Genomic DNA, 24669 nt, shown 5'->3' with positions numbered 1-24669 from the left:
CGGTTAAAAATGTATCTATATCGTAAAGCAGCGGAATAAATTTTTTGTAAGAGCCCATAAAGTAAAGATAATTTTTAGATAATAACCATAGCTTGCGATGGCTTAAATGTCCTAACAAAATATGTATAACACAGTTCGAAAATTTTATGCAAATTCAAACCAGCCCGGACTTTGCTAATATTATCTGAGAGTGTAAATATCTAGTAAGAAAACACTCGATGGATTTGCAAAAGTTAGCTCGTATTTTTGTTTTATGGCATACTAAAATTTGCATGTCCTGGCCTAAGTAGTTTTCAAAAAAGTGGAAAAATGTTTAAAATAAATGTCTGACCGAAATTAAAGGCCAAGATATATATGGTAAAATTGTATGGGAAATATTTCCGTAGAACATTTTAACCCATTAGCTATCGCCTGAAAAGGTCGTTTTGACCCTTACTTTAAGAAACACCGCAAAAAGAAAATTGGGAAGTTCGTTAGAGGATTAATATATTCTAGAAAATTATTACTCGGAAAATTTTACTGGGGGTCTTCTCAGGCATAAACTTAATGCCACCAACGTAAAAGCATCTTAAAAATTTAAATAAATAATTTTATAGAATATTTCAATCCTCTAACGACCTTCCAAATTTGCTCCTTGCGGAGTTTCTTAAAGTAAGAGCCAATACGACCATTTTAGGTTTGAGTTAATGGGTTAAAATGTTCTACGACAATATTTCCCATCCAATTTTAGTATATATGCCTTAACCCTTAACTTCGCTCAGACATTTACTTTAACCATTTTTCCCCCTTTTTTGAAAACTACTTAGGCCGGGACATGAAAACTTTAGTAGGCCATAAAACAAAAATACAAGCTAACTTTTGGCAAATCTATCAGTGTTTTATTGCTGGATGGGTGTACTTTCAGAAAATGTTAACAAAGTTCGGGCTGGTTTCGTCTGTGGCACAGTGTTATTTAATAATTTTCTAGCTATTTATCTATATAACTAAGTTCGCCTTGGCTATCCAAAAGTATTTATGAAATAAAGAAAAACATTACCAAAATATATTTAAATACCTGAGGATCAAGATTCCAGAGCTAAATAATACCAACAAATAATTTTCTTAGCGATAATCTACTCGAAAATTGCACCAAAATCACTAATTCAGAAAAGCTTAGCCTTCCAGACGTAAGCCGATTTCACTGTAAAAACTTACGAAGTATTTTTCAGGGGCATTTAAAATTCTCAAATATTTAGTACCTTATTTAGTATTATAATTAAATATTATGGTGGTGGTTCCTGAAATATTTTTTTTTTTTTTTAATTTTTGGCGGTTTTTGGAGCTAGCTGTCCCAATGTGCGACGTTGCGAATTACTTTAACTGATTTGCGCAAAACGGAGAAAGTTGTGCTCAAAAATTTCATGCCCGTTGTAATGTGCAGTTTTTATCTGCTTCACTGAACGAAGGTTGTTTGAAAAGTAGGTCTTCTACTCTATTTATTAGCCTCCCAACTTATGACATAAAATGGCCAGCTAAGGGATATTTCGAATCAGTGATTTGTACACGTTATGTAAATAATAAATAGCTATCAATTGTGTTGAGTGGAATTTGGAGGATGATGGTTTTATTAATATACAAGACAATAAAAAGGCTAATAAAGGGTAAAATAGGCATTTTTATTGTGGATAAATAGCAATACAATTTTTACAGCTATTATTTGTTACAAAGATAGCATAAGTTAGCTATCAATTGCCTTTTTTATAGCAATAACTTAAATAATAGTCTAAATAAGGGGTTGTTACAAAAGTTCGGCAATCAAATGGCAGTATTCTTATTTGAAATAAATTTCGGTCTGACATTTAGTTAGGCTTGCTTATCCAAATATCAACATTGTGTTACCGTTCGTTTAACGATTCTATCGATTTCAAAGCCAAGAACACCATTGGAGTGATATTTTTCTGTAGATGAGGAGAGATTTTATGGTTTAAAAATAAGTTGAAAATTACAACCAAAATCGTTGTTTAAAAATTTCTGTATGTGTGTATAGTTGTTGTTGCAACCTGTTCCGTTTGAGTTGTTTTCGCATTTTGTTAAACTTTTTATTTGAAATTAAACTTTGTAATAAATATAAATGTGATGATGAAGAAATAATTGACTTTTTGTCAAGGCAAAATTGAAGATAAAAGCGAAAATGAAAGCAAGTGCAAAAGAATTAAAGTATCGAACAAGTCTAGCTACCAAAAATTCAGTCATCAAATTATCGAGCTATCGAAGTTTTTAATTATCGAAATTTACGGAGTTAACCATGTTTAGTGACTTATCGGAATGTATCGAATTTTTCAAATTGATCAATGTTTATTGAGTTATCGAAATTTATAAACACAGAAAACTTAGTTGTCGAAATTTACCGTAAGTTATCCAGTTATACAAATTTATTGGACTACCGAAGTTCGGCAAGTTAATGGAATTTATCAAGTTATCGTCTTTTATAGAATTATAAATATTTTTGGAGTTGACAAAATTTATCGAGTTATCGTCATGGATCAAGTTCTTTCAACTTATAGAGTTATTGATAATTATTGATTGATCGAAATTTGCCGATTAAACGAATCGAAGTTTGAATTTTCAAAGTTAATCGATTTATCGAAATTTCTATTTCTAGTTTTCTCCGTTTATCAAATTCTATCGAAATACCAGAGAGTTAAGAGTCATCGAAATTTATAGTTATCCAAACTTTATCGAGTTATCGATATATCTTTTATCAGTTATCGATAGCTATGAAAATTTTTTAAGTTGTCTAGTTTTATTGAACTTATCGAATTCTATCGAGATACCAGAGCGTAACGAGTTATCGAAACTTATAGTTATCCAAATTTATCGAGTAATCGATATATCGAAATATGTAAATTCCTGAGTTATAGATATTCATCGACTCTTCGAAATGCACAGTCATCGATAGTTATCGAAATTTGTCGAGTTTCCTTCAGTTATCGAATTTTAATGTTCGTGAAATTCATGGAGTTATCGATATATATGAAATTATCGTAATTTATCGACAAAGTGGAACTTTGCGAGTCAATTCCAAGTCCTGCCAAAGTCCTTCAAAGTTATAAAAACTGGTAGTCACGTTTTAATTCCAAAGCAGGAGATTTTCCGGTAAGAAATTTTGTACATTATAATTTGAACGACGTGCTAAGTTTGAAAAAATCTCCAAGGCTCTTAAAAGCTAGAAAAACGTTCGAATTTCGACAGTAACTGGCACTCCTACTTAATACTGATTGAAAAGCTTTGCCTTTATTGGTACATGTACTCGGCCAGGATTTTGTATTATCAAGATATCTTCTTTCTATATATCGGAGAATCAGTAAATATATTATTACTTCAATTGGATCTGTACGTTGTTCGTCATGGGCTTTGTCCGGTACGTCTTATAACGTCTTTACTTATTACGTAGTGTTGCATTTGCATATCAGTGTTGCTTAATGGCAATTTAGTCTATGCTGCAAAATATGTATATACTGTCACTCAGGCAATTCCAACATATGCATCCATGCATTCTAATATTTGACTATCTTAATGAATGCTGAACCTTTTACCACAGCTTTTCATCCCACATTTACATACATAAATATTCACAGAAAAGCATTAAAGTCAACTACGAAAACAATTTAACAGTCGTAAATTTCATTTAAGCAATTTTACAGATTTTAAATATATGTACACATATTCACATTTTAAAAAAGGTATACATATACATATGTACGTACACACATAATTGTACGGCAGGGAACAACGAACATATTGCTCTTCACATTTCTGTGTTAATGCCAACGAAACGAAAATTTAACAAAAATAAGGAAGCTATGCCACCGCGGCTGTGGTATTTTACATTACTCATACGCCATGTACTACATCCCGCTCATTCGTAACAAATAAATTGCGGGTATTTTAACATTGCTTATTTCACAATTTTTGCTTTTTTTGTTGGTATGTGTAAACGAGCGCATTTGTGTTTTGCATACGAATGGGAAATTTTGTGTTGACCTCAGTACCCTTGTGTAAAATTAATTACCGTTCCCATTAACTTATTAACCTCTGCTTTCAACGGCTCGTCGACATATTGAAATACAGAGTCCTTTGTTATAAATTGAAAAAAAAAAACAATAATAACAAAAATGCAAATTGAAAAAAAAAAAACAATAATAACAAAAATGCAAATTAATAAATAAATTAAATATAATTGAAGAAATTAAAATAATTGAAGGAAACATGCTTCCCAAAAAGCTCTTCCAATCAGAAGACAACTGCCTGAAACGTTTTAAAGTTTTCTGTTTTTTACAAGTACCTTATTCTTGTGTAGCTATTTTTAGCACAATTTTACAAAATAATTACTTTTTCCCAAACTAGAAAAGTTTACAACAAATTAGAAAAAAATTACTTTTAGAAAAAAAGAAAGCTATAGTAAAAAATTTTTGGAAAAAAAAATTTGGAAAAAAGTTTAAATTTAAGAGGAAATAAAAAAAAAACATTGTTAAGAAAGAGGGGTACTTTTTAGAAAACAAATTTTTTTATAAAGAAATCTTTTTTAGAAAAAATATTTTTAACAAGAGCAGAACAAAACTTTCAAATAGAAATTGTTTTGAAAGATTTGAAGAAATTAACGTAAAAACTTTAAGAAAAAATATACACCTGACAAAGAAAAACTATTTAAGAATAAATAGTAATTTTTAGAAAGTAAAATTATTCAGAAGAAATCTTTTTTAGAAAGAAATATTTTTTTCCAAAAAACAGAAAAAATTAGATTCTCTCACAGAAAATTGCTTTTGGTGTAGAAAAAATATAGGTAATATTTTTTCTAGGAAATTGAATTGTAAACAAGTAATTTTTAAGAAAAAACAAAAAATTTTTAAAATCCTCCCGGATCCCCACGATTGGGCTGATTTTACATGAAGGCATGCATTTAAAATATTTTAGATTTCTTTACAGCCCAGAAAGTTTTGAATTTGAAAAAAATTGCAAACGGAGTACCCGGGTACCCACATATGGAAGTACAATTTATTTATTTATAATGCAATGAACGGCTCTAAACAAAAGAATTATCGAAATCGGTGCACGTGGTCCAACGTTATGCAGTGTCGTACATAAAAATTTGATAAACTCCTACTTTTTTTGAAGCCGGTTAAAATTAATTGTTTTCCTTTTACTCTTTTGTTAAAAAAAAAATCAGGGTTCTACCGACTTTAACATAGGACAAGGTTCTCATTTCGTTAGGTATATTTTTAATTGTAGGCTTACTGTTCAGAAGGGTTGACTTGACACGAAACACACCTACGCACCTAGTGTGTTTTTTTGTATATTTGACTTCTCTTGCTTTGGAAACGTTACTTCTAATCTGATTTTGAATGCCAGTATATTTGGAAGATCCTCTAACTACTTCAGCTTCCAAAAGCAATTAAAAATGGCCTCCCTAAAAGCTTTTATTTTGAAATGGTTTTAAGTTTGACTAGGATATACATTTTTTTTCTGGCGTAACGCCCGGGAAGAGGAAACTCTCATAAGTAGTACTATATTGACATAGTAGTAACCAGGACTTGCAGCCTCACACCTTCTCATGCGTACTAAAATTTCTTCTTAAACACTCTCGCCGCGGCACTGCCATTCAATGTATCTAGATTGTTCATTCAGATCGTTTTAAATCTTTAAGAATTCGAGAGGTAAGTACAATTCGACATCTAAGTCTAAGATCGAACCATCTTGGCAGCCAGTTCGAAAACCCCCTATCTCAAAACACTTTTAAAAAACATTATGTTTCAGAATTTAGTTGCAGATTCAAAAACGCCCTATCTCATCACATTTTCAATATATTTAGAGTTGAGGTAGGGGGTTTTTGAACCGATTGCAAAAGAAAACTATGTGTTCCGCGTTTTCCATGCAAATCGGGCAGTTTGGGGAATCCCCATGCCCAAATCATTTTTAAATACTCGCGAAAGGGTCCATGCCCCTAAAGAAACAGCGTTAAATTATAGTTAGAGTCTCCGTGGGCTCCTTCCAGCCAATTTTTAATGTTTGAAATGAGCTTATGGGTCCACCTACCCTTCTCCCATTCATCTCAATGCATTTTCAAGATTTCTAAAGAGCGACATCTCTTTTTCTCTGTGACTTCTTTTCACTCTGAAATGGTATTTCCCACAGATGATGGCCATATCTTCACTCTCTTTATAGGTTTGCTGGCTCTCCTTTCAATATCGTGTATATTCTTCGCTACAATTACTACGGTTCCTATTATTTCTGCCGGAGAAGGCATATCAATGCTTAGAACCTCATCATACATTAAGTTTCACTATATGTCTCTATGCCTTCATCGTTCCGGTACTTCAGCTTTCGTTCAGACAGATGGCACCCAATGACTGATGATGTAATTAGGGCCCTCCATTATTATTTGCTGACAACTCGCAGTGTTAAAAGCGTTTTTCACAACTAACGTTACAACACCACCGTATTCCTTTTTGTCTTCGATGGCTTCTCGGGCTATGTCAACCACGGATTTAACGCTATTAGTTGTTGAACGAGATTTCTTGAAGCCAAACTGGTTTGGTGACAGAAATCATCTCTTCTGAGATATATGTATGTACTCATTTGCATAACGATACATTCACATAAAAATCTACACAGGTACGTGCATATGTACATATGTATATACGACTATGTGTAAACGTAATTGCAAAGCTTTGAAACAACTTCAGCATTTCTGAAATTCCGTACATATGTGAAAATCGTATGTTAGCTTAGGAAAGGAAATGATATTATACATACATACGTACTTATATTAAAGCATTGCCCATAGTAGATGCAGCTGCCAATAATGGAAGCCAGGAAGGTACCAGTTTGCAAATTAGGCAGTGTTCATGAAATTTATGGCACTCGTTGCAAATTGGCTCGGACTTTACAATAAAATGTATTGGAGGAGGGTGTGGGTTGGAAATACTTACGAGCCGGTTAACATTCCGACAAATTCATATAAGCAACGAATGAATTATGACATCCGAAATATTGTTCATTTCTGGCATAAACTCGATAAATGACTATGTTTGAAGGTTAGAACGAATGGTAATGTGCCTGCTCGCACATACATATGTATGTGGGGCGTTCCATACTAAAACGGACGGGGTTCACACTTCATGTGTTTGATTTGTTCCAAATTTTTAGGGTTGATGCATAAACATAACTAATAAATAAATGTGAAATTTGAGCTTTATTAATACACTTTTATAAACTTTACAGCACAATATTTAAGTATAGTATTATGGGGTGCACTCTACAATAATTTGAGTTATGAATTTTTTTTTTACACCGAAGTTGAGTAAAATGAGTTAATTACGAATGCAAAATTTTATTAAAATTTTTTTGAGTATGCAGTTTTATAGTGTAATAAAGTGCAAGTTTTAAGCTAGTGCGAAATTGCGTTGATTTTTAATATTTTTATGCTGACGGCTTTTTGCACTTTTTTCTTATGGAAGAAAATGAGCAAAACCGTTTTCAAAGAAAATCAAAAAAAAAATAAAATTAACGCCGTTTTTGCAGTAGCATAACACTTGCGCTTTATTATACTAAAATTTAATGAGCTACAAAACTGAATACTCAAAAAATTCAAAAAAAGAAAATTCAAAAAATTTTAGTTCGTAATGAACTCATTTTAATCAACTTCGGGTTGAAAAAAAATTCATAACCCAAATTATTGTAGAGTGCACCCCATATAATACTATACTTAAATATTGCGCAATACTCAGAGCTACCATTGTGATTTTTTTAAATTTTTTTTGAGATGGCATATTTTCAAAAACTAATTTTTTTATCAAAAAATTTGTATGTGAAAAATTTTTCAAGAAAAAAATATTAAAAATATTTCTTTTCATAGAGAATTTTGATGTATGTATGTGTGATCTTTTTCTACTTTTTTTCTTGCCCCATTCTCGTGATATTTGGAAAACTATTAAATCGATTTTTTTTTGTTTTTGTGTTGTAATGTTTATCAAAGTGTATTAATCAAGCTTAAATTTCACATGTATTTATTATTTATGTTTATGCATCAACCCCAAAAATTTGAAACAAATCAAACACACGAAGTGTGAACCCCGTCCGGTTTGGTATGGAACTCCCCATGTACATAAATAATACATATGCGCTCGGTCGATCCTATTGTTGGTTTACAACTTGTTTTGCTGTTGTTGCCGGTTTTGTCACACTTCGACATTAAGGCACTCCCCAATAAGGCTTACAGCGACGTTTGAGTGTGTAGGTGAGGTAAGAGTCACAACTCAAAATTTGGCATTTTTGGAATTATGCGCTAAAAATGTACACAGAGCTTTTATTTACCTTTCAGCATAAGCTGGAGCAAATCTTGGTTATAATTTGTTAAAAAAAAACCTTAAAAAAAGTCGTCCTTGCCCATATGATTAGCATGTGCTACGAAATAATATTTCGTATTTTCTAACGAACGTATTATTTTGAGTTGTGACTCTCTTGAAGACGGTGACGATATGGAAACGTGAATGCACGAGATACACAATTGTGCGGTATGGATGAGTATATATGTAAAAACGGGTGCCGAAGTTTCCGCAAAATGTGTCACTTTTTTGTGTGGATTTTGAGTTGGATTCATTATTGAACTGGTTTTAAAAATGTGGAAAATTTCGACGACTGAGTGCGTATGTTTCAGTAGAGCCGTTGTGCTTGTTTTCTATTTAATTAATATCTTGCGAAAATTACGGGACACCACTTACATGTAAGCATAAATAGCAAGTTGTCACAAGTAGTGTTATGTATGCATACACTTCTACATATCGTCGTTTAAAGTACAAAACCGCGTATCAACAAAATGCAAAACCGCGTATGTGAGGTGGCATAAATTGTTTTCTAGAGAGTAAAAACACCCATATTTCAAAATGGTTCTCTTTTTTTATAAAGCAATCGCATTTATGGCTAGTATATTTCAGGAGGAATGAATAAGGATTGAGCCAAGAGTTTGTGTGAGCAAATCCAATTTTTGGCAGCAAATGTCAGTTACGAGGTTTTGCAGAAGGACGATACGCCGTTTTGTACTTTAAACGACGATATGTATATTAAATACATTGCATGAGCAAATGTTGACGCGATTGCAAATTTACATATCTTCTGGTTTATTGATGCGTAAGAATGTGTGTATGTTTATGGGTGTGCGACCTGCTTACGTTCAGAGGCTTTAAACCAATCAATCATAATAGGCCTTTCAAGTTGTTATCATGAATAGCAGTGAAAGGACATAAGTTATACCAGGCAAGGTGACAAGACTTTAATTGTTTAACATGCTTAAACAACAATCAGATACACACATACATATTATGTAAGTGTTTGTAAGAAATCAAATTAATTTTAATTACGTGTGAAACAAGGCACGTAATCAGACATGACTGTAATATGTAGTGTATTAAATCATGCTCGAAATTATACGTCGGAATTTTGTGCACAGAGATATTCATAAAATATTCTCAAAATATTTTTATTATGTGTAGGAAAATTTTCAGAAATGAGTTGAATGAATTTCTACAGCGGTAAATATATTTTTTTTAATACTATAGAGGGCTCTTTGGCTCTTCCATTTAAAGCATTTCTTGTGATAATCTAGTCGAATTAGATGCAAATATTGGGGAAATCAATGCACTGTCTATCAAAAAATTTCTTTTCGATAGATAAAAATGTCTTGAATGGCATATCAGAATTATCAGAAATATTTAGATCGGTGGAAGATATCGAAAAAATTTAAAATCGAAAGGTTTTGTATGGGCTCATGACAAAAACATTCGAAGTTTCGACCAAAGTCTAAGGTTGTAGTGTGTTACCCTTTTACGCGTTTCTGAAGTGGAATCGGAATCGATTTTTCCATCCCTAGGTAATGCAAAATTGGATGCCACACTTTTCTTAGGACATCGCCCTGGGGAAAAAAATTTATTTTTGAATGTGAAAAGGGCTGTTTTTCAGATTATTTTTTCGATTTCTATACATTACATTTTCCCACTGGGTATCCATTACAATAATTTACATTGAGTTGAAAAGTTATTCGAATATTGGGAGCTCCATTATAAATGAAATGTGAAAAGCTTTCAGCGATCCTACAGTTGCAAAAATTTATTCAAGGTCAAAGGTCATATAAATTGTTTTTTTTTTTCATTTTTCAGCCAAACTGTAAGGCGTGTCATAAAAATGGGTTTGATAAAAGTGTAACCATGCAATTATCTATAAAAACTGATATAACATTTTTGTTCCTAAGAATTACCATTTGTGAGATATAGCGATTCAAAATTTTAGTAAAAGTTATGCTCTTCATAATATGCAAATCATAAATTTGTATGGCAACTTTTTGTAGGTATGTACATATCTCCACGTCAGTATTCATATCTACTAATAATAGATTGACGCTTACACAATATGTGAGTATTTGGCCGAGCTTCTTCTCCGATTTGTGGAGTGCGCCTTCACGTTGTATTTTCTTTTGATTTTGTTGTTGGTCGGAAATTGAGTTCGATCCCAGGACCTGTGGAAGGTAGTGCGCACTTTTAACAGCGGTCGCTTAAGTGCTCATAACTTCAAAATTTCTTATTTGATTTAGATGAGCGGAATCTTATTGTACGTGTAGGAGTCCGCAGGTTGATAGTTGTACGAAATTTAAATTTATTTCTTTAGTTTTTATTAAACTATTTAAAATTATCGATTAATCAGTTATTAGCTCATAAACTATTATATTGTTAAAACAGAAGATAGCAAATTTGATAAGCTTCACTACTGCAAAACGTAAGCTGAGATTGGTCAGCTGTATCCAAAATAACATGCAATTAAGTTTGTGAACTTTTTTTATATTTTGACTACGTATTCAGATTCACGTACTACAGCTGGGATTTCTTGTAAACAAGTGCAATTATTAATTAGATGAATTGACCCCCTCGTTTTTCGGTATTTTCTCAAGCTTTTTCGTTCATGGAGTCAAAGGTTATCAAACTTAACATAAATTCCCTCGGCACAGGGAAAGACTCAACCTTCCGCTTTTCAGCGAACATAATTCGTATCATGTATAATCTTCGAAAGAAAAGCATCGTTGTATACCAATGATACAATACAAATAAGTTCGAACTTCTGCATAACAGCCACCTTACTTTACAAAGCACTCACTTACAGTCGCCGAAAAAACAGTTAAATGGTTGTATTTGTAACAAAAAGCGTGAAATGGTTATTCACACGAGCACGTACGAGTTATTAACGCTGACAGATACTTCATCCTTCTATGCGTCGCAGCAGAAAAAAGGGTCAAATTTAATTTTACCACAACTGATCGATTTATGTGCTTTCTCATTCGCATCATAACGCTTGCGGCAGGATTCCTTCCACTTTCGATTTCCCAATAGCACCATATGTTGAAGCATATGATATGATAGATGTATGTGCATTAGGGTGGTCCAAAAATGCATGTGGGAAAAAGTAAATTCGGAATTTTTAATGCTCTCACCCCCCTAGCTTGTCCTATACCGAAAAAATATACCCATATTTTTTATTTAAAGATCAAACAATATTCAGAGGTCACTCAAAGCGCTCAAAGTTTTCCATGGATTTTGTATGGGAAAAACATTTTCCATTGAAGTGGTATAGAATTCTTGAAAATCAATATACTACGATCGGAAAACTCTGCTTTTCTTCAGGATATTCCCAATAATAATACCCAATTAATTATTTAACAATTTTGTCATAGTAAGAAAATACAAGTGGGGGACAGATAAAAAATCTTTAGTATTAAAAAATGGTTAAATAAACAATTGCATATTTTTACTGGAAGTCTCCTGAAGAGGACCAAAGTCTTTCGGATGAAAAATATTGATTTTCAAGAATTATATACCATCGATGATAAGTGGTTTTTTCCTCATATAAAATACATGAAAAACATTGAGCGCTTTGAGCGACCTCAAAATATTTTTTGATTTTAAAATAAAAAAATAGTGGTAAATTTTTCGGTTTAGAACAATCCAAGGGAGTGAGAGCATAAAAATTCCGAGGTTACTTATTTTGGACCACCCTAATGTACATACATATGTACATATTTCATGGTTTCTATATTTTTGCGCTTGTTGACAAAAAGTGCTGACATATGAAGGGATTACATTGGCACCAGTCGATCCATTTACTATGAAACTGCTCAAGAGACCAATTTTAAAATAAATTTGTTTTTACTTTTGGCAGTTTAAGTTTTTCTTCAGCTGCACCCCAGTGGACTCTGAAGTGGCCAAGTGTTGAAAAGTGTTTAAGCGTTATTCCTTTTTCTCTATAAACACAAACTGAGGGGTGATTGGCATACATATAGATATAGCTGACGATTATAAAGTAAATATATTCACTTTTAAAAATAATAATAGTTCTTAAGAAAATATATTTATGGAACCGTACCCATTTAGTATCTGGGCCTTTACTCTGTACTTCGAATCGAAAAGAAGTTTTATTCGAATGCCTAACTATTTTATAAGTAGTACCAATCGTTCGAATTCGAACAAATTTGCTATAGCTTCGGACTACAGAGTAAGAACCCTGGTTTATTATTAGAAAATTTATGTTTTTTTCTAAACGGTGTATATTGCTGAAAGCTGGTTAAGTAAAGATGTGCTAGCTGAAGTTGTTTTCACTTAGACTTTAGAACTACTTTCAATAATTTAACTTCTTAACTGAAAAGGGAAGCAATAAGAGGGTCTCAGTATTCTTTTATACACGAGGTATATTCTAGAACAACTTTGAAAAAATATATATTATATTCAGATACCAGTTTACTTTAGTATCGATCGTTTACTTTGAGCAGTCGGACGTATGGTCGTACACCTGAGAGCAGTCGTTATAAGAGAGCCGCTCGGAAATTTTAGTATTTACAGAATAAATATTTTTGGACACATTTTTGTAAACATTGTGTGCAGTTTTTTTTGAATAGATAAGTTAACTTTAGGAATATAAATAACAAACTTAATTTTTATTTGCACGTATGCAAGTGTACAATTTTTCGTAATTCATGAAAAGTAAAAAAAATATCAGGGTTCGAAAATAACTCTTACCCAAACAAGTAAGAAAGTCTAAGTTCGGGCGGAGCCGAACATTAAATACCCGGCGCAAGTATTAAGTATATGTTTTCCACCTTTCCGAAAGCTACCGCTACATGATAAGCCGGGGTGTATACATTTTAAGTAAATTAGCGTCCTTAAATTTCGAAATATTGAAATTTCAAGCATATCTGAAATTTACCGTTATATGAAAAGCGGCCTCAATTTTAGTCCGATTTCAACAATTTTCAACGGTTTGCTTTTATGTGGCAAGCACAATAACCATACCGAGCTTGGTACAAATTGCTAGAACGGTTAGCGAGATACATATATGTGATCACAAGTGGGCGATGCTACGCCCATTTTCCAAAATTTTGTCATAAACGTATTTCTTGGTAAAGAATTGTTGCAACCATCAATTTTGAATAAATTAGCTTCAATATTTACTGATTGGTATGTTGGTATGCTGTACCAGGACCAACAACTGTGCCAAGTTTGGAAGAAATTGGTGTAGCGGTTACCAAGATATACACATGTAACCATAAGTGGGCGTGGCTACGCCCATTTGCCAAAATTTTGTAATATTCTTATTTTTCGTCTAAAACTCATTGCAAATATCAATTTTGAGTGAATTATCTTCAGTAGTTACCAAAATATCGCAGTTTTCGTATTTCTTAAAATTACCGTTATATGGGAGGTAGGCGTGGTTATTGTCCGATTTTTAAAATTTTCAGCCATTTAGTATGCTGTACTAAGGCCAACAACTGTGCCAAGTTTGGAAGAAATTGGTGCAGCGGGTACCAAGATATACACATGTAACCATAAGTGGGTGTGGCTACGCCCATTTTCCAAAAATTTATAATATTCATGTTTTCCGTCTAAAACTCATTGTAAGTATAAATTTTGAGTGAATTATCTTCAGTAGTTACCAAAATATCGCAGTTTTCGTATTTCTTAAAATTACCGTTATATGGGAGGTAGGCGTGGTTATTATCCGATTTCGCCCATTTTCAATACCGTCCGTCCCACGCCCAAAAGAAGTTCACGTACCAAGTTTCGTTAAGATATCTCAATTTTTACTCGAGTTATCGTGTGCACAGACGGACGGACGGACGGACAGACGGACGGACGGACGGACGGACAGACAGTCACCGCTTAATCGATTTCTCTTTTCATTCTGATCATTTATGTATACCCTTGTGCCCAAGTGCGCTCGGGTATAAAAACTCATAAATGACTTATTTGACGACTCACTTCCTTCCATCGTTGCGTCCTGCGCGTACTTCTCGCAAATCGCAGCCATTAATTTGCTTTTCTCGCTTCTTCTGGGCATTAGAAACTTTCTAAAGCTGTTTTAATAATTTTGATTTTGTCAAATATAATTGTTAAAATATTGTACAATAGCACATGAAAAAGTATGGGATGCTCACAAGTTTCATTTTACAACTGTTCTAAAAAATAGTACAAAAGAGCAAATATGACAAATAGCACGACTTGTGAACTCCCTAAGTATGTTCAGTTATACTTGATAGGATAAAGTTATATAGCTATAAGTGGGCGCTACCACGCCCATTTTCTAAAATTCCATAATAATCTTATTTTAAGAGATTATTGTGAGTATTATTTGAGGGCGATTAATTGAGTAAATTAGCGCCCTTAAATTTTGAGTTATCGAAATTTCAAGCATTTCTGTAATTTACCGTTATATGAAAAGTAGGCGTAATTTTAGTCCGATTTCAATAATTTTCAATGTTTTGTGGCAAGCACAATAACCGTACCGAGTTACAAATTGGTAGAACGGTTACCGAGATAAATATATGTGATCATAAGTGGGCGGTGCCACGCCCATTTTTTAAAATTTTATCATAAACGTATTTCTTGGTAAAGAATTGCTGCAAGCATCGATTTTGAATAAATTAGCTTTAATATTCACTGATTTATCGAGGATTTCGTATTTCTCGAAATTACCGTTATATGGGATGTGGGCGTGGTTATTGTCCGATTTTAAAAATTTTCGGCCATTTGGTATGCTGTACCAGGGCCAACAACAAGTTTGGAAGAAATTGGTGCAGCGGTTACCAAGATATACACATGTAACCATAAGTAGGCGTGGCTACGCCCATTTGCCAAAATTTTTAATATTCTTATTTTTCGTCTAAAACTCATTTGTAAATATAAATTTTGAGTGAATTATGTTCAGTAGTTACTAAAATATCGCAGTTTTCGTATTTCTGAAAATTACCGTTATATGGGAGGTAGGCGTGGTTATTGTCCTATTTTGCCCATTTTCAATACCATCCGTCCTACGCCCGAAAGAAGTGCACGTACCAAGTTTCGTTAAGATATCTCCATTTTTACTCGAGTTATCGTGTGCACAGACGGACAGACGGACGGACGGGCGGACAGACAGTCACCGCTTAATCGATTTCTTTTTTCATTCTGATCATTTATGTATACATTTGTCTATATCTATCTCGATTCGTTTTGCCTGTTACAACCAACCGTTATGTGAACAAAGTTATAATACCCTTGTGCACAAGTGCGGTCGGGTATAAAAATCACTGGATTTTTTCTCGGATACTTATCATATTGCGCGGTCACATAAAGGTTTCTCTCGGAGAAATATAAAAATGTGCGCATTATTTTTATTGCCCTCTGAGATTTATATTTAATCTCAGGAAATAAATCTCCTTGACTGAGATTTACCTAGGAGACTTATTTTTAATGGCTGTTTATCTTCAGTTATTAGTATTGGTGGAGTAGTGTGTTATTTTTACCCGGGTAGGCGGTTATATTTGGCCGGGTCATCATAATCCGGGTGCCCGAAGAGATGGATATTTTTATTCGGATAGATGATTATTTTATAAGGCTACACGGAAAGATATTTGTCTTTACCTCTAAAGATATTTTTTTTTATCCGGGCACACGGATAGATAGTTATCCTTATCCGGGTACCCGGACAGATGGTTATTTCTATCCGGATACACGAATAAATAGTTAGTCATCTTTATCCGGGATACTTATATTTATTCAGGTACCCAGATAGATGGTTATATTTATCCGAACACACGGATAGATAGTTATCCTTATCCGGATACCCGGACAGATGGTTATCTTTTTCAGGATACACGAATAGATGGTTACCTTTATCCAGGTACTTGACTAGCACGTTATATTTGTCGGGGCCCGGGTAGTAGGTCATCGTTACACGGGTACCTGGATATAGATTAATTTTTACCAGGGTGCCCGGGTAGGCGATTGATTATCTTTATCCGAGTACACGGTTATCGTTATCTGAACACCTGATAGCGGGCTATATGTGCCAGGTTCCCCGGATAGATGATTATCCAGGTACCCGGATAAGAGGTTTTATTTATCCGTAGTTGTACTTGAATGCAACCGAACGAGATTTGTTTTTTTGATTTGTATTTATGGTCCTCCTTGATTGAGAAGAATTTTTATTTCGCATCGGTAAAGGTTTAAGTATTGTTAAAAAGGTTTCAGTTAATCTCCGACTGTTACTTTATTTTTCAATCGATAAGAGTTATTAAGTGAGCATTTGAATTGGTTAATAGTTATCTTCGAGTTCTGAAAAATATGTTTTTGTTATTTTAGTAAACTAAAAATTATTTTTATTATTGTTTATTTTAGCTCGATTTAATAAATACAAAATATAAAAAAAAAAATATTTTTTAAATTCAAAATTTTCTAGGCTCAAAAGAGCTACACAATTTTTTTTAAATACGTTTCTGCAAGTAACATCAGTCAAATCGTCGGTGTTCAGGAGGAATTTAAATGATTTTTCTAAGAAAAAAAGTTATTTGATAAAATATGTGTCGATAGGTAAGGGTTAAGATTGTTTTCTGGAAAAATACTTATCATTGGGTAGAAATATGGTTCCCACACCATGAGAGTGCAAAGCCTCAATTTCACCCTGGCCTAGGCTAGGCGTCTGCTTGCATAAGGAGCTATTGCTAATGTTTACGCTAAGGATAAAATTATTTGATCTCAACCTACCAGCCAGTGCTCAGCGGCAAGAACCCATGTAGGTATATTTCTCCACAGTAGCAATGTATTTACGACTAATTATGGATAGATATCCGACGTGAAAGACTCGTATGAAGCTCAAGGTAAACCGAGCACTTAAAACCGGCGCACAGTGTAAGATTTTACCCATCTAGCTGCTTTTAATTCTGTAATTCGAAATCTATTGAAGATAGATCAATGAAATTTTGCCCAAGCTACGTTATAAGATAGGCGAAGCTTTTTACAAAAAATTGGTAATTTATAGTTACTGTCATGCCACCCTATATATAACTGCATAAAATGCAAAAACTGAAATATTTAACTAACTGCAAAGGCTAAAATGCCCAAAATTGATATTTAGAATTTCCCTATAACAAGAAATTATAAACTGACAGAAATGGGCTTAAAAATAAATATATATTTTTTTTAATTATGGGCGTGGAAAATATCGATAAAAAAGTCAAGTTGGTCAACAAAATTCCGTTATAAGTTCAATATTTCTTACTCTATTTACAAAAATGGGATACCATTGGAAATGTAATGAATCAGGCTTTCTCTATTCAAAACGAAAATATAAGAATTTGTCTCGGTCGAGATAAAATGCAAATAAATTACTCGAAGAAAATGAAATTCCCAGTAGGCCAGAAAAAAAAATTTCATCAGAACCTGCACTTTCCAGCAGCTAAAATTATGTTGTTTAAAGTCTAAGAGGAGTGGCAAATAAACTGAGATACAAACTTTATCGAATAGTGGCGGATAACGAGTTTGCGGGTCTAATGAAATTAATAAATTGCTAAAAATAAATTTAAGTTAACATCGTTTTACTATAACATGGAATACTCAGTCCTAGTTTACTAAAATCCCAAAAATGTATATTCATTAAAAAGAACATACCCAAGCAAATAAGACCAAAATGGTATTTTAGTAATTGTTGCATAAATCACATAACACCGACAAAATAAACATTGAGATTCAGTTTCAAATATAAAAGTTTAAATATTATTGTGCTCGGTAATTTTCCAAATCAAACCCCGTCCCGCCATACACTTTGATTAAAATTGTTTAGTTGTTATTGTTTCGTATTTATCAGGCATTTCTAAAAACATTCTTGACGTTGTTTTCAAATTTGGCGACACAAAATAATGGAATTAATCTTTTCTAGAATATGGAAATGATACACTGTGCGGCGTCGAGCTTTTAGGCTAACTTGTTTACGCGGATAGTTTTAATATGAACATAATGTTCAGAACATTCATCTATAACGGCCACTATATGTTCCAGCAGTTTTTCACTTAATATGTTGTAAACGTTTTAAATTTTTGTTACTGGGTATCTCAGGAAGTTTTTGAGTTAGAGTACTGGAACTTGGTATGAAACCCGTCCTATTCCTCTGGACAATAAGTGGTGCATATTTTAAAAGGGGGTCACGCGGCGAATCTCTAGAAGTATTTTGGATAGGGCTGTGGTGCTTCTTATGAAAATTTAACAAATTTCGGAGTTAATGAAAAATAGGCGTGGCAAGTTTGGCACGATATTAAATTCTCTTGATGCCTAGCTCTGGAAGAATTTAACGTTAATTTAATTATGTAAAGTTGCACATATTAAAACCCGGTCGTGGCATCTCCCGGATATGTACACGTTCGCGGGTCGGGTCTCTGGAACCATTTTAGGCTTATTATCATAACAAAGTATACCGTGCAGACAATAAATATTATAAAATTCGAAAATTTTAAACGCCCTAGATACCTTCATTCGTGTAAAAAAAATTATATAGTTTTAGTAAAATGAGAGCAGAAATATACTATAAAATTTGTGTAAAATCGTGGGGTGAAACCCGCGAGATATGCTAGTGCATCACAAAATTACAAAGGTCATAAAAAGAAAATTTCCAACTTCATTTGTTTTATTAGCACTTTTCGATTATTATTAGCATTGAAAAATTAAAATTTAATATAAAAAGCAATAAGCTACTTTATTCTTGCAAACAGGTTTTTATTGTGGCTCTTGCCAAATTTGTTGGCTACATTAATACATATCGCTAGCTTAGAGCGAAAAGTTGCTAAGTCCATTTTTATAAATTTTATAGGAGAGGAAAAAACTTCTTTTGTATCTATTTTCTTCAAGCATTTCGCAAAACTTCGAATAGAGTTTTTTTGTGTTCAAAAAAAATCATACGATTTAGAGGGGTTCGATCCTTATTAAAAGATTTCGTATTATTTTGGTCATATCGGATTTTCGGTGCCTCTTTTGGACTAAGTAATTTCATAAAAACTTGGCATTTTAAATTTCTCTTGCTACCATTATCGCAATATTAGTTATAATGAAAAGTGGACTTAGCAACTTTCTACTGTAAGCAAGAAATATATCCTTATATTTTAGCAGTAAATTTGTATAATATTGATAAAAAAAAAATAAATACACTGAAACAAGAAAGGATGCGTTTAACGGTTGATGGCATTTATGTACATCAACGGGATGACAATATGTAATGCGAAGGGACATTCGTAAACCTTTTTATGAGCATAACATTTCAAAATACAAATCGCCAAGAAGGAAAAAAACACACTTCGTACATATCTATGTAAGTGCATTTGTATTAAGTTAATATCTAGCGGGCGTCATAACTTGCCAGCTTTTCGCGATATTCTAAAAAATGGAAAAATTTCACATATTGAATGTATGCACATTAGCGTGATCCAAAATAACTAACCTAAACAATTTATAGCCTTTAAAGGACCTATTTACTGAGGCGAAAATTCTCTCATTTGGAAAAATTTTTATTCCAATTTTAAAAGGGTAATACAGGGTCGTTTTTTAGAGTATTCAATGCCCTACAAGAATATGCCAAGAACAAATTTATCTCAAACGGTTCAATATTTATAACACTTTTAATGAAAATAAATATTTTTACAAGTTATTTACATGGAAAATTTCACAGGCCGACTGACACCTTTCGAAACTGGAGAACAATTTTTCAAATGGGAGAATTTCCTTTTCAGCAAATAGGTCTTTTTAAGGCCATAAATTCGTTGTGTTAGATATTTGGGATCACCCTACTGTACATATGTATGTATTTCAGAGGAGTCAGCAGCGGCGTCTTTTTAGTGGCCTTTTTATTTTATTGGACTTTTTATTCTCTCTTGGGGTTATTTTCTTTGTTCAACAATATGCAAAAATATATACATATGTATGTATCTTTAACGGGAATACTTTTATTAGCACATAAAGTTTGGCGTATTTTTCATCTTTGTACAATATATAAGTATGTTAATATATTGCTGCAGTTTTTATTGCCTTTCAATTGCAACATTTTTTTGCAAAGCAAATATTTGAATAAAACATTATTGAAAATTATTAACTTTCTTTGTGTTTTTAATGCACATTCTTTTCTTTAATCCCCGCCAAAGTCGCTCTGGCACAAATCGTTACATTTTAACTCTTTTCAATTCTATCATTCTTTTTTATGCTGTAAGTCATAAATAAACAGTCTCTTGTGCTTTGTGGTAGCAATATTTCCATAACTTTGCTCAACTTGTTTTGCATGTATTTCCTACTCATTTTTTGCTATTTCCTTCTATGTTCTTTCATGCTGTACTGTGGGAACACCACAACACAGTATTGGGGCTTTTTACACAAAGTTACATACAAATGCATTAACATACATACATATATATGTACATTAGACTGCATCACTCCCCATACAAAAAAAAATCGCTACTATTTTTCTATTGAAATTATAAAATCTATTATATTTTAAGACGTCCAACAAAATATTTCGAAAAAATATTAAGATTTAAGTGAGCTGGACCAATTTCAAAATACCTCCAAAAATGGAGTTTTTTATGAATAAAAATAGTTTCCTAAATTTTTTTTTTTTGAAAAAATCCCCTAAAATGACAAAACGGGCTACGCTTAAAAAATTTTCATAAAAATATTTTTAAAAAATTTTAACGGAATCGTAATGATGAGATTTTTGATGCTGTTTTTTAATTTTTTTTTAAGATTGGTATAAGAAAAACTTGAGTAACTTAGCCTAAACTCTTCTGATTTAGACTTAAGAGGTGTCGGTGGAAAGGTATTTTCTCACCCTTTTTATTTCTTTGCTAATAAAGTCATTCAAAGGATGAAAGAGAAAGGTAGGATGAACGAACGTCATTCAAAGTTGAATTAAGATGTGTTGGTATTTAAAAAATTAAATTGGTATACGAATGACATTTTGTTTGGACAGAAGTAAAAACAGTGTAAAAATACCATACTACTGAAATCCCATAGGCCTAAATCAGAATAGTTTTGGCCCAGTTATTCAAGTTTTTCCTAAATCAATCTTTGAAAAAAGTAAAAAAAACAGCATCGAAAATATCATTCTTACGATTCCGTTGAAAAGATTTTTAAATATTTTTATGCAGATTTTTTAAGCTTAATCTGTTTTGTCATCTGAGGGGACTTTTTTCAAAAAGTTCTTTACGAAACTATTTTTATTCATAAAAAACTCCATTTTTGGAGGTATTTTAAAATCGGCCCAGCTCACTTAAATCTTAATATTTTTCCAAAATATTTTGGTGAACGTCTTAAAATATAATAAATTTTGTAATCCTGGCGGGAAAACCGAAACTTTTTTTGGTGATGCAGTCTAATGTACATACATACGCACATTCTTTCCCTGCAGAAAAAAATTACGATTTGATTCAAAGTTTAGACAAATACTTCACTTATATTAAGCTACGATAAACTAACTTAGTTAGTTGTAAAGTCATGCAGGAGTCGTGCAGACGTAATTGGAATTTTTAATTTCGTTTTTGAACAAACGTCTACTTAAATATCCCTATACAAAAAGTACTTTCCAAAAATAGTTAATTACAAGTTAGTTTACAGCTAATGCAGAGATAATCAAGCTGGATTACTTTGTGGCTACTGCCATACACATATAGTTAGCTTACCTCAAAGAAAATATACAAATAAAAGTGACATTTAGTTCATTCTCCAAATCAGCTTCAAGTTAATTTAAAGTTCGATTCATTTCCTGCAGGGTTTATACATATGTATATGATGGTATATACTCGTAAGTATTTATCATTATTTGCTAAAAGTTTACCAAACTTGCTCCCTACAGTTGAATTTTAATAATTTGCTGTTTTTCATTTATTCTCTTAACTTTTATGCGGCTTAATAGCAACATCCTTATTTGAGTTTTCTTTGCTCATTCAAGTTCGAGCGAAAGTTTTATTTCAATCAATTGCTTGTGAAATCAGCCCGATCAATTCCATTGCCCGTTTATCCGTCGTATACGTTCTGATTGTTCAGCTAAAGTTTTGATTTTTAAATTGAATGGATCCTATGACTTCAATTTGCCAATAATTCATAATGTCGCACCGAAAATACTTACAACCTTTTTATACCCGAGCGCACTTGTGCACAAGGGTATTATAACTGTGTTGACATAAAACGGTTGTTTGTAACAGTCAAAGCGGATCGAGATAGATATAGACAAATGTATACATAAATACATAATGAACAAGTAAGAAAGTCTAAGTTCGGGCGGGGCCGAACATTAAATACCCGGCGCAAGTATTACATATATGGCTTTTCACCTTTCCGAAAGCTACCGCTACATGGTAAGCCGGGGTGTATCAATTTTGAATAAATTAGCGTCCTTAAATTTCGAAATATTGACGTTTCAAGCATTTTTAAAATTGACCGTTATATGAAAAGCCGTAATTTTAGTCCGATTTCAATAATTTTGAACGTTTTGCTTTTATGTGGCAAGCACAATAACCATACCGAGTTTGGTACAAATTGGTGGAACGGTTACCGAGATACATATATGTGATCATAAGTGGGCGGTGCCACGCCCATTTTCCAAAATGTTATGATAAGCGTATTTCCTGGTAAAGAATTGTTGCAAGCATCAATTTTGAATAAATTAGCTTTAATATTTACTGATTTATCGAAGATTTCGTATTTCTCCAAATTACCGTTATATGGGATGTAGGCGTGGTTATTGTCCGATTTTTTAAATTTTCAGCGATTTTGTATCCTGTACCAAGGCCAATAACTGTGCCAAGTTTGGAAGAAATCGGTGCAGCGGTTGCCAAGATATACACATGTAACCATAAGTGGGCGTGGCTACGCCCATTTTTTTCAAAAATTTATAATATTCTTATTTTTCGTCTAAAAGTTATTGCAAATATCAATTTTGAGTGAATCATCTTCAGTAGTTACTAAAATATCGCAGTTTTCGTATTTCTGAAAATTACCGTTATATGGGAGGTAGGCGTGGTTATTGTCCGATTTTGCCCATTTTCAATACCATCCGTCCTACGCCCGAAAGAAGTACACGTACCAAGTTTCGTTAAGATATCTTAATTTTTACTCGAGTTATCGTGTGCACAGACGGACAGACGGACGGACGGACGGACAGACAGTCACCGCTTAATCGATTTCTCTTTTCATCCTGATCATTTATGTATACATTTGTCTATATCTATCTCGATTCGTTTTGCCTGTTACAAACAACCGTTATGTGAACAGTTATGAAGTTATAATACCCTTGTGCACAAGTGCGCTCGGGTATAAAAAAGGAATCGATTAAGCGGTGAATGTCTGTCAGTCTGTCCGTCCGTCCGTCTGTGCACACGATAACTCGAGCAAAAATTGAGATATCTCAGCGAAATTTGGTATGTAGGTTTCTGTTAATCCAAGGTAGGTTGGTATTGAAAATGGGCGAAATCGGACAGTAACCACGCCCACTTCCCATATAACGGTAATTTCGAGAAATACGAAAACTGCGATATTTTAGTAACTACTGAAGCGTATTCACTCAAAATTGATATTTACAATCAGTTTTAGGCGAAAAATAAGAAAATTATAAATTTTTGGAAAATGGGCGTGGCGTCGCCCACTTATGACCGCTTGTGTGTATCTCGGTAACCGTTCGAGCAATTTGTGCCAAACTCGGTATAATTATTGTACTTGCCACGTAAAAAAAAATGTTGACAATTGTTGAAATTGGACTAAAATTACGTTTTCATATAACAGCAAACCTCAGATATGCTGGAAACTTCGAAATTTAAGGACGCTTATTTACCCAAAATTGATACTCACAACAATCCCTTGAAAAGAAATAACTTTATTATGGCATTTTGGGAAATGGGCGCAGGGATCGAAGGTTTTTGAAATAGGGCTGGGTGCTTTTATCCCTATTTCTTACCATGTAGCGGTAGTTTTCGGAAAGGTGAAAAAACCTATATTTAATACTTGCGCCGGGTATTTTATGTTCGGCTCCGCCCGAACTTAGACTTTTTTACTTGTTTATATACAAAACTGCAGAGAAGGCATTGTCTATGACAAGTGTGCCATAATTTTTACCAAAAACACGTTTTTTTTCGAAAAATGTAACAATTCGTGAGATTTGCTCATATACATATGTACTAACATACATAATAAGTGTTTTGCATACATACCTATATGTAAATATAGAAGCTTTCCAAATTGTTTTCGATACCTATTCCAAGCAATAGTAAACCTTTGAATATATTTCTGCTATTAAAAAGCTCCTTATAATCATTTG

General features: G+C 33.0%; 1 protein-coding gene across 2 annotated transcripts in view; it reads right to left on the bottom strand.

Annotated features, from left to right (window-relative positions):
• Positions 1-24669, bottom strand: part of LOC118745958 — a 213536-nt gene that overhangs the window by 58382 nt on the left and 130485 nt on the right. The window lies entirely within an intron of this gene.

Source organism: Rhagoletis pomonella, unplaced genomic scaffold (assembly GCF_013731165.1).
Source record: "Rhagoletis pomonella isolate Grant_MI unplaced genomic scaffold, Rhpom_1.0 Rhpom_scaffold_00010, whole genome shotgun sequence".
In the NCBI taxonomy this organism is placed as follows: Eukaryota; Metazoa; Arthropoda; class Insecta; order Diptera; family Tephritidae; genus Rhagoletis; species Rhagoletis pomonella.
This window is presented reverse-complemented; position numbering and strand designations above follow the sequence as displayed.